Source organism: Artibeus jamaicensis, unplaced genomic scaffold, assembly GCF_021234435.1.
Source record: "Artibeus jamaicensis isolate MK-2021 breed Jamaican fruit bat unplaced genomic scaffold, CSHL_Jam_final contig_851, whole genome shotgun sequence".
Classification (NCBI taxonomy): Eukaryota; Metazoa; Chordata; class Mammalia; order Chiroptera; family Phyllostomidae; genus Artibeus; species Artibeus jamaicensis.
In genome coordinates this window covers 12788702-12806744 of record NW_026521986.1, presented here as the reverse complement: position 1 = coordinate 12806744, position 18043 = coordinate 12788702, and the positions used below count along the sequence as shown (strand labels likewise).

General features: G+C 37.8%; 1 protein-coding gene across 11 annotated transcripts in view; it reads left to right on the top strand.

The window, feature by feature from the left end:
• The window catches only part of NUMB (NUMB endocytic adaptor protein), a 136333-nt gene that overhangs the window by 10860 nt on the left and 107430 nt on the right, over positions 1-18043 (top strand). For 8 of the 11 annotated variants that reach the window (XM_053673306.1, XM_053673311.1, XM_053673313.1 and 5 more), the window contains exon 2: positions 14976-15104. The exons of 2 other annotated variants lie outside the window; for them this stretch is intronic. The gene's annotated coding sequence lies outside the window, so the exon portion shown is untranslated. Of the gene's footprint in view, positions 1-14975; positions 15105-15128; positions 15251-18043 lie in introns of those variants that run through there. One more of the 11 variants, XM_053673309.1, reaches the window with a different exon arrangement.

Below are 18043 nucleotides of genomic sequence, written 5' to 3'. Positions count from 1 at the left end.
TAAATATTTATTCAGGTTCCTTGCCCATTTAAAAAGTGGGACTATTTGTTTTTATTGTTGAGTTATAAGTTATAAAATCTGTATTCTGGATACAAATCCCTTATCAGATAAACAATTTGCAGATATTTTTTTCTACTATGTGGGTTGTGTTTTCATTTTTCTCATCTTGTCCACAAAAGGTTTTCATTTTGATGAATCCAACTTTTTTTTTGCTTGTGCTTTTGATATTATATCTAAGAAACTATCTCATAATATAAGCTCATGAATATTTATGCTTATGTTTTCTTCTAACATTTTTGTAGTTTCAGTTCTTACATTTAGATCTGTGATCCATTTTGAGTAATTTGGGGGGATGGTGTTGAGAAAAGGGACCCAACTTAATTGTTTTGCATGTGGATATAAAGCATGTAGTTGTTCCAGCACCATTTGAGACCATTACTTGTTGCTTATTTGCTTCTTTAAAAAGTTTAATCAACTTTCCTGCTTTGTTACTAATTTTCCCAAGTAGCCATTTGTTGGCCTGTTGATCTAGAGTGGCAGCTGGGGTCCTGGTGCTGCGGGAAGCATTTTAGAATGAATGAACCGGCTGCTCTCTTTTTCTTCCCCCCCAGCACCCTCGCCTCTCCCCGCTCTCTCATCGCTCAAGGCGCATCTCTCTCTCCCTCTCTCTCCTAAGCTCCAGGGGCCCTTCTACTACCTCTGTAACTTTTTAAATAAATCTTACCTTATAATTTGAATTTTAAAAAAGGAATAAATGAGCCCACTGTTTTAAATAGCTAGTTGTATAATTTCACTCTTATATTACTTGATACTTGAACATCAAATGAGTTTCAGCTGCCATTTTCCTGCATACTGGGCAACCTTGTGTTTATAGTTCTAGAGTAGCTTCAATTCTAGACCATTTAATGGAAATCAGGGTCACATTGTTAAATACATGACTTTTTAGGAAGAAAAGACTTCTATTATACCCCTTCTTTTCTCCCCCTCTCTTGTCTACCCTATTATCTTTTTATATTAAAAGAAAGTTATTCATTTTTAGAAAGAGGAGAAGGGAGAGGGGGAAGAGAAGGAGAGAAACATCGATTAATTGCCTCTTGCATGCCCCTAACCAGGGACCTGGCCCACAACCCAGGTATGTGCCCTGTCGGGGGGTCAGACTGGTGATCTTTCAGTTCCTGGGATGACCCATTGATCCACACCAGTCTAGGCACGAAGGCTCTTCTTTTTTATTATATTATGTAGTCTTTTTCTAAAGGAAGATCAAATATTAAGGCTTTATTATTATTTTTTTAAGATTTTATTTATTTTTAGAGAATGGAAAAGAGGGAGAAAGAGATGGAGAGAATCATCAATGTGTGGTTGCTTCTCACATGCCCCTAAATGGGGGACCTTGCCTGCAACCCAGGCATGTGCCCTGACTGGGAATCGAACCAGTGACCAAAAGGTTCACAGGCTGGCACTCAATCCACTGAGACACACCAGCCAGGGCAGGCTTTATTTTTTTAATGGAAATTCAAGGAAATGTCCTTTGTAAAAACATTAAGGAGAAGAATTACAAGGATTTAAAATTTTTTTAATTTATTTATCGTTAGAAGGGAAGAGGAGAAGAGAAGGTGAGAAATATCAGTGTATGGTTGCTTCTGGTGCATCCCCTGCTGGGAACTGGCCCCTGCTGGGAACTGGCCTGCAACCCAGACATGTGCCCTGACTGGGAATTGAACCACGATCTTTTGGTTCGCAGGCCTGTGCTCAATCCACTGAGCTACACCAGCCAGGGTGGATTTTTTATTATTAACCTTGGTAAATTTAAAATCCAGAATTAATAACAGTATCAAAGTAGTTCCATGTAATCCTAGTTGAAGGTGAGAAATACCATGGTATTTTACTTTTCATTTAAAAAACTATAAAAACAGTTATTTTACAACTTCTGAGATTTACTTAGCATTTTGAAAGAAACTTATTCTGTGTTTATAGAATAGTTAACTCTAAACTAGGCTTTTAACTTTTTATATGTTTTAATAGGCATTAATTATTCTCTTTTGGAGATCTTAAGAGCAAAAGGAAAAGTATATGTGTTTTCCAGAGTATTTGAATTTTATGTGTCTCATCTCATTGTAGAGTTCTGCTTCTTTAGAATATGAGGCCCATACTTTGCCAAGAACTAATTTCCTGGGAAGTCAGGTTGCTGGCTTGACTTCTTGCTGTGCCTTTCCTTTCTTTCGTTTCTTTCTAAAAGAGCTGAGCTCAGTCCTGGGGAAAATCACTAAATCATCTCACTATTTTCTCTGGCTCAAATTAAACATGATTGGTATATATTTGCATTGTATTGAATTCTGTAACTTTCTTGTTAATATACCCTGAAGGACTTTGATATCATTTGGTTAGTGGGTTATTCATCTGTGTCTAAAGTAGTACTTAATGGTATGTTCCTTTAGTGAATGTTATTATTACTATTTCTCTTTTATCCCCTTCCAGTAGACCTGGTGAGTGAGGGCTATCACTTGTGTTCTTACAATGAAGCCCAGATACTTGCGAGCTATAATTATAGTTTCCGTGATGTTGACTCATAATTATTTTTTTTAATTACATCAACATTTATTGTCTCTATTTTTTCCTCATATATATTTTTACTATGATATAATTTCAGAATCTGCTTTTTTAAATATATATTCTAATATCATTGCAATTATTTGAAAACAGTGTAAAATAGCTGAAGAGTATTCTGTTAATGGATATATCATCATTTATGCATCCAGTTTCCATAGTGTTCACATTTAGATGAATAAATTTCCAATTATCATAAACAAGACTTCAGGGAATATTACTAAACACAGATCTTTGTCCACGTTTCTATATTCTTGAGGTAGATTCCTACCTGGGTGGTATAGCTCATTGGATTGAGCACAGGTTGAAAACCAAAGGGTCACCAGTTCGATTCCCAGCCAGGGCACATGCCTGGGTTGCAGGCCAAGTCCCCAATAAGAGGTGCACGAGAGGCAACCACACACCGATATTTCTCTTCCCTCTCTTTCTTCTTCCCTTCCCCTCTCTCTAAAAATAAATTAATTAAATCTTAAAAAAAAGAGAGACTCCTCCTATAAGTGGAATTATCAAGTCAAGGTATACATTTCTTAGTTGCTTTCTAGAAATGTACCAATTTACATTCTCATTAACAAGATATGAAATTGAAATATTCATCTTTGCCAGCAGTGTTATCATGTTATAATATTTTCTAATTTGATAGGGAGAAAATAGTAACTGGTTTCTGAAACTTGTATTTATTTGCTCATTTAAAATATCATTAACCTTTAAGTATTTTATTTTGGTGAAGTTATCTTCCTGCTTTTTTGTTTGTTTTTTTTGTGTGTGTGGATGTTAATTTTTATGTGGAAGGTAGGGTTGGATAATTTGCAAAGCTGTGACTCAGTTTACATAAATGATTAGCAAAGAATTGTTTCATGCCCCTTTTGATTTAGTTTTGCCCTCACTCCCTGCAGCTGCTTTCTAATTCTGTCTGTTCTTGAATGTCATATAAATGGAAGATCTACAGTAGTTCCCCCCATATCCATGAGGGATATGTTTCAAGATTCCCCAGTGTATCCCTGAAGCCATGGATAGTACCAAATCCTAAATATACTGTTTTTTTTTCATGCATATATATTCATGATAAAGTCAGTTTATAAAGTTGACACAGTAAGAGATTAACAACAGTCATAAAGTAGAATAATTATGGTAATATACGATAATAAAAGTTATATGAATGTGGTATCTGTCTCAAAATACTTTATTGTGCTCTGTTCACCTTCTTGTGATGATGTGAGATTGATAAAATAATAAAATAGAACAATCGTAACATGCTCTAATAAAAGTTATGTGAATGTGGTCTCTCTCAAAATATTTTATTGTACTATATTCATCGTTTGTACGTTGATGTGAGATGACGAAATGCCTACATGAGATCAAGTGAGGTGATTGATGAAGTTATTGTTGACAGAGTCTTAGGCAACTATTGACCTTCCAACTATCCAACATGTTGGCCTTAAAAGTAAAACAGTCTATTCTTTTATTAGCAAAAATGGGTTTAGTTGGGCACAGCAAAGAATTGCAATTTGGGACAAGCAAACTATAGCAAAAGCCATGGGCAAGTCCAACAAACAAAGAAGAGGACCGTTATTTTACAGAGAAAAAAGAGGAAATTAGAAGCTGTTTTGTATGAAAGTTCATTGGATAAAAGCAGGAGTCCAGGGTGATGAGAGTTCCTCATTGGTTGAGTTGCTGGGGTAGTTGATTTCTTGTGGGAGATGCAATGTATTCCTCCTGTTGGGGCCTATAACTGGTGATTCTTCCCTGTTGGGGTCTGTGACTTTCAGTTCTCCCTGTAATGGGCCTCTAGTGGAACTGTATGAGAACTCCTCCTTCTGGCCCCCTGACTCCAGATTCAGGAGGTTTCCTCACAGTAGACTTCTACTAAAGTCTACTGAGATTCCTGTTCATTATTTAGTAGTAGTGAGGTTTCACTTTATTCTCGCAGTCAAAAGGATCATCATCTCCTTTGGATGATTCTGGAGCATCGAACCATGATGATGTTGATGTCTGCTTGTCAGGAACAGATGATGTCAATGGTTGGGAAAGTTTAGTATTTTTGGACTGTGGTTGACTGTGGGTAACTGAAACCATGGAACGCAAAACCGTGGATGAGGAAGGGGGTCTACTGTACCCTTTTTATCTGACTTCTTTTGCTTAACATGTTTTTAAGATTCATTTAGTATATTTGTTTATTTTTTGTGAAGGAAACCTTAATCAGTAGAAAATTATAGGAATAGTGTGTCCTTTTAAATGCAATGCCATTATGGCAGGCTGAGGTTACAGCATGGCAGCGGGAGCTTCCCCCTGAGAGGAGTGAAGCCTGGACCCCAGACCAGGCTCCCAAGCACAGAGCACCAGTGAGGGATCAGCTTGCCCATGCAGCATCCAGCAGTGAAAGGCCACACAGTTTTTGTCCGCCAGGGAGAGACGGAGCCCACTGGACAAAACTATTATTTTTTTAAGGGGTCATAGCATAGGTTTTACTTTCATAGCCACTCACCTTGTGCTCCAGTGAAGGGAAGGTCAAAGACTGACCAACCATAGGTCAGCAGGCAGAGGCAGTGAGAGGAAAATAACTGCGGTGCCATGAGACATTCACTGGCCCACCCCTGGGACCTGTGCTGTTAGAGGCCAGCCTTGCAGTGCAATGTGGCCTATTCCAGGCGTAGCCAAGCCCAGAGGAAATAGCCACAAACTGTGGGTCACTTGTCACTTTGAACTGGCCGCCAAGAGCTAGACATGGACAGCATCTGACATTGGCTTACACCAGCTTCAGACAACATCAGAGCTCTATCCAAAAAAACCCAGCAGACAGGCGCTATATTCAGCTGAGATGAATTCCACTTTGTTGTTTTTCATTGTTTTTGTTATTTTTTCTTTTTCATAGTCTTTTTATTAATTTTTCCTCCTTCCTTTTTTTTACCGTTTTTCTTCTTTCCATTTCTTAATTTTATTCTTTTTCTTTCTTCTTCTTTGCTGTTTTCCTCTTTTTACTTACTTTTTATTTTAAAGATTTTATTTGTTTATTATTAGAGATAAGGGAAGGGAAGGGAAATGGAGGGAGAGAAACATTGATGTGTAAGAGAAACATTGATTAGTTGCATCCTGCTCGCCCCAGCCAGGAACCTGGCCCACAGCCCAGGCATGTGCCCTGATTCAGAATTGAACTGGTGACCTTTTGGTTTGTGGGATGATACCCAACCCACTGAGCCACATCAGTCAAGGCTCTATTTCTTACTCTTATTGTTTCTCTTCATTCTTGCCTCTCATAATCATTTTTCTTTTCTTTGGTTTTTCTCATACTCTTTTTTTCTTTTACTATTCTATATCTCCATTTTTATTCTTTGCTCTTTTTGTAATGGAGTTTGCTGTTGTTGTTTTTTGCTTGTTTTGGTTCTTTTTTGTGTGTTGTTTTGTTCTGTCAGCACCTGTGCAGGATGGGGTGGATGTCGTGCCTCAGTCAGCCAGAGGGGTGATCCCCCCGAGGAATGGGCCAACAACAATTAAGACCCAAATACAACAGTAGAGCCTACGTAACCCACACAAGGGATGTTCCTAGAGCATCCAGCTCAGGAGATCAAAGACACCGCACCTCTGGGTCTCACAGGACTCTTACTGCATAAGGCCTCCCCACAAGGATAGGGAGTCAAGGCAGATCTAACTAACATGTAGAAATAGACAAAAAGAGCCAGCTAAAATGGGGAGACAACCCCCAAACAAAGGAAAAGGAGGAATCAGCAGAGAAAGAGCTAAATGAAATTGAGACAAGCAATTTATCAGACATAGAGTTCAAAAGAATGGTTATAAGGATGCTCAGGGGACTTCACTTCAACTACAAGGAACTTAGTGGGAACTGCATCAGCATGAAAAAGGACATAGAAACTATGGATAAGAACCAGATGGAAATGAAGAATGCAGTATCCAAAATGAAGCAGAGGATTGAATCAGCATTTTGTAAGACAAGGTAGGAAAAAACACCCAATCAGAGCAATAAAAAGAAAAAAATACTTAAAAATGAGGATTGTTTAAGGGAACTTTTAGACAAAACGAAATGTAACAGTATTTGCATCATAGCAATACCAGAAGGAGAAGAAAGTGAGCAAAGGATAGAAAATCTGTTTGAAGAAATAATGACAGAAATCTTCCCTAACCCGGTGAAGGAGAAAGTCATACAAATTCAGGAAGCACAGAGTCCCAGTCAAGATGAACCCAACACCATAAACATCATAATTAAAATGGCAAAGTTTAAAGACAAAGAATCTCAATGGCAGCAAGAGAAACAAGTTAGTTATCTCCAATAAGAATGTCAGCTAATTTCTCAATAGAAACACTTCAGGTTAGAAGGGACTGGCATGAAATATTCCAAGTAATGAAAAACAAGGACCTGCAACCAAGACTACTGTATCCAGCAAGGCTATCATTTAAAATTGAAGCTGAAATAGCTTCCCAGACCCCCCCCCAAAAAAAAGGCTAAAGGATCAGTACCAACAAACCAGCATTGCAAGAGATGTTAAAGGAAATGCTTTAAGAAGAAGAAATATATAGAGAGAGGAGCATAGGTATAAAGGAAAAAAATGGCAATGAGTAAAATATCTATAAATCTTAAATATGAACGGATTAAATGCTCCAATCAGAAGACATCAGGTAGCCAGTGGATTAGAAAACATGACACATATGAGGTCTGTCCAAAAAAAGTCCAACCATTTTAATATAATGAGAAAGTTTTGCACGACATCAGTGTAACCTGTCAGCCAAGGAGAGTAGACTAGAATGCACATGTGTGAACAATGACAGTATCACAGTACTAGTCAGTGGGGGCAGTGGACACCACTGAATGAGCACACGTACTGTGTGGCTATTGCATTCAAAATGCTTGAGTGAGTAGAGTGACAAATCTGCCTTAAATTTTGTGTTAAGCTTGAACATTCCTCTGCGGAAACTGGATGATTCCGAAGGCTGCAGCTATGGGCAACTGGTGATTGACAGCTTCATCACGACCACACACCCACTCATACATCATGTCTTATGCAGAGGTTTTTTGGCGAAACATCAAATCACCCAGCTGACTCAACCCTTCTGCAGCTCAGATTTGGTGTCCCGAGACTTCTGGCTTTTCCCAAAATTCACATCACCTTTGAAAGGGAAGAGGTTTCAGACTGTTGATGAGATTCAGGAAAATGTGACTGGGCAACTGATGGAGATTGGGAGAACTGTGTGGAGTTCCAAGGTGCCTACTTTGAAGGGGACTGGGGCATCATTGTCCTCTGTACAGTATTTCTTTTTTTTTTTTAATTTATTTTTTTAAATTGATTATGCTGTTACAGTTGTTCTATTCCCCCCTTCATTCCCCTCCACCCTGCCCCCCCATCCCCACCATTACCCCCCCTTTAGTTTATGTCCATGTGTCTCAAGTCCTTTAGGTTCTATATTTCCCATGCTATTCTTGCCCCCCCATCTATTTTCTATCTACTGTCTATGCTACTTATTTTCTGTACCTTCTCCCCCCATCTCCTCCTCCCACTCCCCTGTTGCTAACCCTCCTTGAGATCTTCATTTCTATATTTCCACTCCTGATCTAGCTGTTCTTTTAGTTTGCTTTCGTTTTAGGTGTGGTTGTTAATAACTGTGAGCTTGTTGTTCTTTCACTGTTCATGTTTCTTTAACTTCTTTTTCTTAGATAAGTCCCTTTAACATTTCATATAATAAGGGCTTGGTGATGATGAACTCCTTGAATTTGATCTTATCTGAGAAGCACCTTATCTGTCCTTCCATTCTAAATGAAAGTTTTGCTGGATAGAGCAATCTTGGTTGTAGGTCTTTAGATTTCATGACTTAGAATATTTCTTTCCAGCCCCTTCTTGCCTGTAAGGTCTCTTTGGAGAAATCTGCTGACAGTCTGATGGGGACTCCTTTGTAGATGATTGTCCCCTTAGCTCTTGCTGCTTCTAGGATTCTCTCCTTCATTTTAATTTTGGCTAATGTAATTATGATATGCCTTGGTGTGTTTCTTCTTGAGTCCAACTTTTTTGGTACTCTCTGAGCTTCTTGGATTTCTTGGAAGTCTATTTCCTTTGCCAGATTGGGGAAATTTTCTTTTATTATTTGTTCAAATAGTTTTTCCACTGGTGGTTGTGTCTTTCCCCCCTTCTGGTACCCCTATAATTCGGATATTGGAGCGTTTAAAGATGTCCTGGAGGTTCCTAAGACTCTCCTCGTTTCTTTGAATTCTTGCTCCTTGACTCTTTTCTGTTTGGCCATTATTTGCTTTCTTCTGGTCCACTCCATTGATTTGAGTCCCAGTTTCCTTTTCATCTCTATGGGTTTCCTGTGGAATTCCATTCATTTCAATTAGTTTCACCTTCATATGTTTGTCTAATTTGTGGCTATAATCAACCAGATCTGTGAGGAACCTGATGACCAGTGTTTTAAACTGTGCGTCTGAGAGTTTTGCTATTTCTTCGTTGCTTAGATTTATCTCTGGGGCTTTGAGGTCTTCCTGTGACATTTTTGGTCTGTTCTGGCCCTTTAAATGTGAGAAGCGGCGCCTTGGACTCCCAGGTCGCTGGGTTGTGACGCTGTATGTGGGGGCGTGGTCAGAGCGAGGAAATGGCGGTGCCCTCTACTGCTGCAGGCCACGGGGACCGCCGGCCCCGGTCCAACCGCCCACTCCCTCGCCTGTCCACTCGCCCGCAGGTAGCCCGCAGGTAGGCAACCGCAGTCAACACGCAGCACCGCCTCCCCACTGTCTCCTCAGCAGTCGCTCACCCGGTGGGTTGCTCAGTCACTCACTAGATCCAATCCTGGGTTTGGAACCCGTGCGTCTGGATTTGCGCGTCTGGATTCCGCGCCTGGGTCCGTCCCACCGGAGTCCTCCTGTGCAACCCCTCACGAGACGCCGGTTTCGCCCCTTACCGGTCGGGCTGAAGAATTTGTTGTTAACGGACTTCCGAAAAGTTCAATTTTCCGTGTTCTGGTTGTGTTTTCTGATGCTAATATTTAGTTGTCCCTAAACTTGGTTGTGTGAGAAGGCACGGCACATCCACCTATGCCTCCATCTTGGCGGAAGTCCAGGACTCCACCTGTACAGTATTTCTTGTATCCTGTATCATCTTCAATAAATGTTTTGGTTTTTTTTTCATATTACATGGCCGGTTACCTTCTGGACAGTTCTTATAAATGCTATCTATAAGAGATCTCAGAACAAAAGATTTACACAGTGAATCTTTTAGTGAAGGCATTTAGTGAATCTAAAAGTAAAGGATGTAAAAATATATGTCATGCAAATGGAGACAAAAAAAGCTGTGGTAGGAATACTTCTATCTGACAAAATAGATTTTAAAACAAAGGCCATAACAAGAGACAAAGGTAGCTACATAATACTAAAGGGATCAATCCAATAAGAGGATATAACCCTTGTAAACATATATGTACCTAATATAGGAGCACTTCAATATATAAAGAAAATCTTGGTGGACTTTAAGGATGAGATCAACAGTAATACAGTCATTGTAGGGGATTTTAATACCCCACTGTCACTAATGGGTAGATCTTCCAGACAAAAAGTCAACAAGGAAATAGTGACCTCAAACTATACACTAGATTGAATGGATTTAATTGATATTTACAGAAAATTTCATCCCAAAGCAGCATAATACACATTCTTCTCAAGTACACATGGATCATTTTCAAAGATAAACCATATGGTAGGACACAAAATAAGTCTTAACAAATTGAAGAAAATTGAAATCACATCAAGCATTTTATTGAATCACAATGGCATGAAACTAAAAATCAACCTCAAAAAACTCAAAAACAGCTCTGGCTGGTGTGGCTCAGTGATGGAGCACTGCCTGGAGAAAGAGGAAGTCGCTGGTTCGATCTCCAGTCAGGACACATTGCCTGGGTTGCAGGCCAGTCCTAGGTTGAGGGTATGTGACCAGTGTTTCTCTCACACATTGATGTTTCTCTCTCTCCCCTCCCTCCCTTCTCTAAAAATAAATAAATAAAATCTTTAAAACAAATAAATAAATATCAATGCTGTGGGAAAAAAAACCTCACAAACATTCTGATACATGGAGACTAACATGTTATTAAATAATGAATAGGTTATCAGTGAGATTAAGGGAGAAATAAAAAATTATGTAGAAACAAATGAACACGCAACAACCCAAAACCTATGGGACACAATGGAAGCAGTACTGAGAGTGAAGTTCAAAGCATTACAGGCCTGCTTCAAGAAGGTAGAAATAAAAAATCTAACACTATAACTAAGAGAACTGGAAAAACAACAACAAACAAAGCCCAGAGTGAATAGAAGGAAGGAAGTAATCAGGAACAGAGTAGAAATAAATGATGTAGAGAAACAATTCAAAGATCAGTGAATCCAGGAGCTGGTTCTTTGAAAAGATAAACAAAATTGATGAACCTTTAAACCAGACTCATTAAGAAAAAAGAGAGGACCCAAACAAAATCAGAAATGAAAGAGGAGAAGTAACTGATACAATGGAAATACAAGGGATTGTAAGAAAATCCTATGAACAGCTGTGCCAAGAAATGGGGCAACCTGGGAGAAATCAGTAAATTTCTAAAAACATACAATTGTCCAAAACAGAATCAGGAAGAGGCAGAAAAACCAAATAAACTGATAACTAATGAAATTGAAACAGTAATCAAAAAATTCGCAGCAAACTGAAGTCCTGGACCAGGTGGCTTCACAGACAAATTTTACTAATCATTCAAAGAACTAACACCTTTCCTTTTTAACTATTCCAAAAAATTCAAGAAAAGGGAAGACTTCCAAGCTCTTTTGTACGAGACCAGTATTATTCTAAATTCAAAACAAGGTAAAGACACAACAAAGAAAGAAACTTATAGGCCAATATCCCTGATGAACAGAGATGCTAAAATTCTCAAAAAATTAGCAAATGGCTCCAGCAATACATTAAAAAGATCATATACCATGATCAAGTGGGATTTATCCTGGGGATACAGGGTTGGTACAATATTCACAAATCAATAAATGTCATATATCACATAAACAAAATGAAAGATAAAAATCATATGATCATATCAATAGATGCAGAGAAAGAATTTGATAAAACCCAGGACCCATTTATGATAAAAACTCTCAGCAAAGTGGGAATAGAGGGATCATACCTCAGCATAATAAAGGCCATGTATGAAAAACCTACAGCCAACATCATACTCAATAGGCAAAACATAAAAGCATTTCCCTTAAGATCGGAGACAAGACAGGCATGCTCATTTTCACCAGGCATCTAAATTGGAAAGGAGGAAGTAAAACTGTCATTATTTGCAGATGATATGATATTGTACCTAGAAAATTCTATAAACTCTACCAAAAATTACTAGACCTGATAAATTAATTCAGAAAAGTAGCAGGATACAAAATCAATACTCAGAAATTGATTTCTTTTTATTCCCCAATAATGAACTAACAAAGAAACTAAGAAAATCCCATTTACTATTGCAACAACAACAACAAAAATAAGGTACCTAGGAATAAATTTAACCAAGGAGGTAAAAAAACCTGTGCTTAGAAAGTGAAAGGACACTGAAGAAAGAAACTGAGGAAGATACAAATAAATGGAAGCATATACTGTGTTCATGGATTAGAAGAATCAACATCATTAAAATGTCCATACTACCCAAAGCAATCTATAGATTCAACACAATTCCTATTAAAATACCAATGGCATATTCCACAGATCTAGAACAAATATTCCAAAAATTTATATGGAAATGAAAAAGACCCTGAATAGCCTCAGCAGTCTTGAGAAAGAAGAACAAAGTTGGAGGGATCACAGTACCATACCTGATATCAAACTATATTATAAGGTCACTATAATCAAAACAGTCTGGTACTGGTATAAGAACAGACACATAGATCGATGAAGCAGAACAGAGAGGTCAGAAATAAACCAAATCTCTATGGTCAATTAATGTTTGACAAAGGAGGGAAGGGCGTACAATAGAGTAAACACAATCTCTTTTTAATAAGTGGTGTTGGGAGAATTGAATTGGTACATGCAAAAAAAAGAGGAAGGAAGGAAGGAAAGAAAGAAAGAACTAGACCACCAACTTACACCATACACCCGAATAAACTCATATGGGTAAGAGCCTTAAATATAAGTTGTGATACCATAAAAAAACCTAGAAGAAAACACAGGCAGTAAAATTTCAGGTATCTCCCATAGCAATATTTTTGTTGGTGTATATCCTAGGGCAAGGGAAACAAATGAAAAAATAAGCAAATGGGACTACATCAAACTAAAAAGCTTCTGTTCACCTAAGGAAACCATTATCAATAAAAAGGGAACCCACTATATGGGAGTATGTATTTGCCAATGATATATTGGACAAGGGTTTAATTTCTACAATATGTAAAGAACTTATATGACTCCACACCTAGAAGACAAACAGTCCAATTAAAAAATAAGCAGAGGATCTGACTAGACACTTCTCCAAGGAGAACATACAGGTGACCTGTAGACATGAAAAAAAATGTTCTACATCACTAGCCATCAGAGGGATGCAAATTAAAATCACAATGAGATATTACTTCACACTTGTCAGAATGGCTATCATTAATAAATCAACAAAGAGCAAGTGCTGATGAGGATCTGGAGAAAAGGGAACTCTAGTGCACTGTTGGTGGAAATGCAGACTGTGGAAAATAGTATGGAGTCTCCTTAAAAAGCTAAAAATGGCATTGCCTTTTGACCCAGTGATTCCACTTCTAGGAATATATCCTAAGAATCCTGTAACACCAATTCAGAAGAATATATAAGCCCCTTTGTCCATAGCAGCATTATTTACAATAATCAAGATTTGGAAATAGCCTAAGTGCCCATCAGTAGATTAGTGAATAAGAAAGCTGTGGTACATTTACACAGTGGAATACTATGCAGCAGTTAAAAAAGAAGGAATTCTTACCTTTTACAACAGCATGGATGGAACTGGGGACTATTAATGCTAAGTGATATTAGCCAGCCAATGAAAAACATATACCACACCATATGATCTCACTTATAAGTGGAATCTAATGAGCAAAATGGAATCAGAGACATAGAAACATGGAACAGACTGACAGCTGTTAAGAGGAGAGGGGAGGTGGAGACTGGTTGAAAGGTGAAGGGATTAGTCAAAGAACATAATATGCATGACCTGTGCTCATGGACAACAGTGTGGGGATTGTGGAATTGGGTGGGCTAGGTAGAGGGGAGCATAAACAACACAATATTTAGAAAATAAATACAATACTATTAAAGTAATATCTAAACCACCATTTAAGTATTTAATTTACCTCAAATCTAAGTTGTATCTCCCTACAACAATTTTCATCACAGTAGTCATTGTAAGCTGGTCTTCTTTTTATATGTGCATACTTTTTAGAGAAAACATTTTACTCAGGATGAATGTGCACCAAGAATGAGTAAAAAAAAAAAATGTGCAAATACATTTAAGAGTTTCTATAAGAATATCAGTTAATGAAACCCTGAGATTTATTTGTGCCTTAAAAACATCAAGTAAAAAATTTCTCAAAAGTTAATATTGTGGCCCTGGCAGGTGTAGCTCAGTGGTTTGGTCATTGTCCCACAAACTGAAAGGTCATTGGTTTGATTCCTGGTCTGGGCACATGTCTGGGTTGTGGGTCAGGTCCCATTTGGGGGTATGAGAGAGGCAACCATAAGTGTTTCTCTTACACATCAATGTTTCTTTCCCTCTCTTTCTCCCTTCCTCTGTCTCTAAAAATAAATAAATAAAATCTTTTTTAAAAGTTTATATTGTGGCAAGAAAACTCAAATGAGTTACTAAACAAAAAAAAGGTTATTTTTAGTATAAAAATTATCTTCAATTAAGGATTTTCAAAATGTATTTTAAAATGAGAGAATTGAATAAAATACAAATAAGATTTTCACTTAATCGTAAAGTCAAATCATAATTATAAACAACAGATAATTTCCTAGGTGTCACAGTATTCCATTTTATATTTATATCAGACATTTTTCAATTCTGTTGATAATCATTTGCATTATTATTACTTTTTGCCTTTTATGAATAATGCTACTATTAACATTCTTGTACAAGTCTGTGAACATACACAGTGAAGTATGTCTGGAAAAGTCCAGCCATTCTTAATATAATGAGAATGGTTTGCGTTACCTCAGTGTAAGCTGGGAGCCAAGGAGAGTGGACTGGAATGCACATGAATGAACAATGATGACTTCACTGTACTAGTCAGTGGGGGCAGTAGATGCTGTTGAGTGAGCATATGTTGAGTGTGGCTGTCATATTCAAAATGACTGAGTGAGTAGAGCAATGAATTTGTGTCAGATTTTGCATTAAGCTTGAACATTCCTCTGCAGAAACTGTTTGGATGATTCAGAAGGCTGCAGCAAGGGCAACTGGTGATTGGCAGCTTCATCACGACAACATACCTGCTCATGCAGCATGTCTTATGCAGAGTTTTTTTGGCGAAACATCAAATCTCCCAGGTGACTCAGACCCTCTACAGCCCAGATTTGGCACTGTGTGGATTTTGACTTTTCCCAGAATCATCTTTGAAAGGGAAGAGATTTCAGACTGTTGATGAGATTCAGGAAAATGCTGTGGGGCAGCTGATGGTGATTGGAAGAATTGTGTAAGGTCTTAAGATGCCTACTTTGAATGGGACTGGGGAGTCATTGTCCTATGTACAATGTTTCCTTTTTAAATTTTATTTTAAAAAATTTGAAAGATTTTACTTATTTTTAGAGAGAGGGGAAGGGAAGGAGAGAGGGAGAGAAATATCAATGTGTGGTTGCCTCGTGTGCTCCCCCTACTGGAAACCTGGCTTGCAACCCAGGCATGTGCCCTGACTGGGAATTGAACCTGTGACCCTTTGGTTCACATCCTGCACTCAATCCACTGAGCTACTACATCCAGGGCTGTGTTATTTCTTTTAATCTTTATTATATTTGTATCCATTACCATTTAGTCCCCTTACATCCCCCTCCCCCCAGCAATCACCACACTGTTGTCCACGTCCTTGAGTCCTTTTCCCTTTTTGCTCAATTCTTTCCCAGCTAGCTGTCATCCTGCTTTCCATCCATGAGTTTGTCCCCATTTTCCTGTTAGTTCAGGTGGTTCATTAGATTCCACATACGAGTGGAAATCATATGGTATTTGTCTCTGACCAGCTTATTTCACTTAGCATGATTTTCTCCAGGTCTGTCTATACTGTCACAAAGAGTAAGACTTTCTACTTTCATACAGCCATGTAGTATTCTGTTATGTAAATGTTTCACAGTGGTTTTATCCACTCATCTCATGATGGACACTTGGGCTGCTTCCATATCTTTGTGATTGTAAATAATGCTGCAATGAACATAGGGGTTCTTAATGTTCTTTCAAATTAGTGTTTTGGGTTCCTGCAGATACATTCCCAGAAGTGGGATCACTGGGTCAAAAGGCAGATCCATTTTTAATTTTCTAAGGTATCTCCATACTGCTTTCCACAGTGACTGCACCAATCTGCCTTCCCACCAACAGTGCAAAAGGGTTCCCCTTTCTCCATATCCTTGCCAACACTTGTTGTTTGTTGATTTATTGATGATAGCCATTCTGACAGGCATGAGATGATGTCTCATTATGGTTTTAATTTACATTTCTCTGATGATTAGTGATCCTGAGCATCTTTTCATATGTCTTTTAGCCATCTGTATGTCCTCCTTGGAGAAGTGTCTATTCAGGTGCTTTGCTTATTTTTAATTGGGGTGTTTGGGGTTTTTTTGTGTTGAGCTCTGTAAATTCTTTATAAATTTCAGATAGTAGCCCCTTATCAGATGTATCAGTGAATATGTTCTCCCATTCTGTGGGTTGTCTTTTTATTTTGTTGATGATTTCCTTTGCTGTGCTGAAACTTTTTAGTTTGAGCATAATGTATCTTATATCATGTACCTTCTTCAACAAATGTCTCGATTTTTCATATTACATGGCTGGATACCTTCTGGACAGACCTCTTTCATTTCTCTTGGTTGAATACCTAGGAATGAAACTGTTGAGTCACAGGATAGATGTGTGTTTAACTTTATAGGAAATTGCCAAATGGTTCTCCATTAGCAGTGTTCACCAGTTCTGTATCTTCTCCACTCTTACTTGAGTTGTTAGTATCTCTGATTTTTAGCCATTCTCATAGGTGTAAAGTGATATCATAGAATGGTTTTCATTTACATTTCCAGATGACTGCAGATGTTGGGCTGGGCACCTATTCTCTTTTGTTGTTGTTAAATCTTTTACAAAGGCAGATTTGCAGATTGATAGTAAATATCTTAATAAAAGATTCAGTGTATTTTAATTACTATATATGGACCTAAATTTATTAATCTGAATTATATCAGAGACTAATTTGTAATTAAAAGCAAAATGAAAGATATTTACTTTGAGTGTAAGATTTTAGAAGTTCCATATCATAGTGATAATTCATATAGATTTCTTGGAGTTAAGTAAACATTACTGTTGATTAATGTTTGCCAGAACTTTGCTTGACTGATAAGTATATGATTCAATAGGAAGACTCCAGGCTGTGTTTTATAGAGCTATTTTTTGAATTTGGTATATTGAATCATTAATTCAGAAACATTAAAATTGCATGATTAGGCAGGTAAACCACTCTGTGTTTGAGCCACAAACGAGAATTGATAGTCTAGTAAGGGTATCAGGTAAAAATAATACTAGCAGCAGCTAACATTATATCCAGGCATGTTCTAAGTGATTTACATACATTAATCACCCATGTGAAGACAGTTCCTATTACTATCTTTATTTTTCAATTGAAGAATCTGAGGCATAGGAGTTAAGCAGTTTGCCCAAAATCATAGAGCAAGTAGTGACTAGGATTCAAACCTAGATAGTCTGGCTCCAGAGTTCATACTCTTACTCCTCAGTGCTAAAGTGATTAAGTTAAATGTAGTCAGTTCTGCATACTTCAGAAAGTATATCATCATGTGATAGTTGTGGCCAAAGTTTTAAGTTGGGATTTCTGAGTTTGCAAATAGGCTCTCTACCAGTTTGTCTTGTAATGAATCCCAGGGTGGGGGTGATTTGTAGGAGGGAAGTTTTGTCTGTGTCAACAGATGGTGGACAACCCCAGTAACCTGATACTGCTTTCCCAGAGAAGATGTCATTTCTCTCTTTACCTTAGTTGAGTGTTAGATCTGGAACAGTTACTTTCAGACAGTCAACAGTGTTTTTTTAACTGTCTTTGTAAAAATCTCTACATGTAAATGTTTAGCATCCTTTTGAAACAAACTGAGTGAGATTTGAGGTTGATGGAATTTGTGCTTGAAAAATATTGGGCCTAATTAACAGCACTGCCTACATACTTGATATCATAGATATTTATGATGTGTTGACACAGAATCAGAGTTCTTAAAAATTCTTTCTTTCAGAGTCC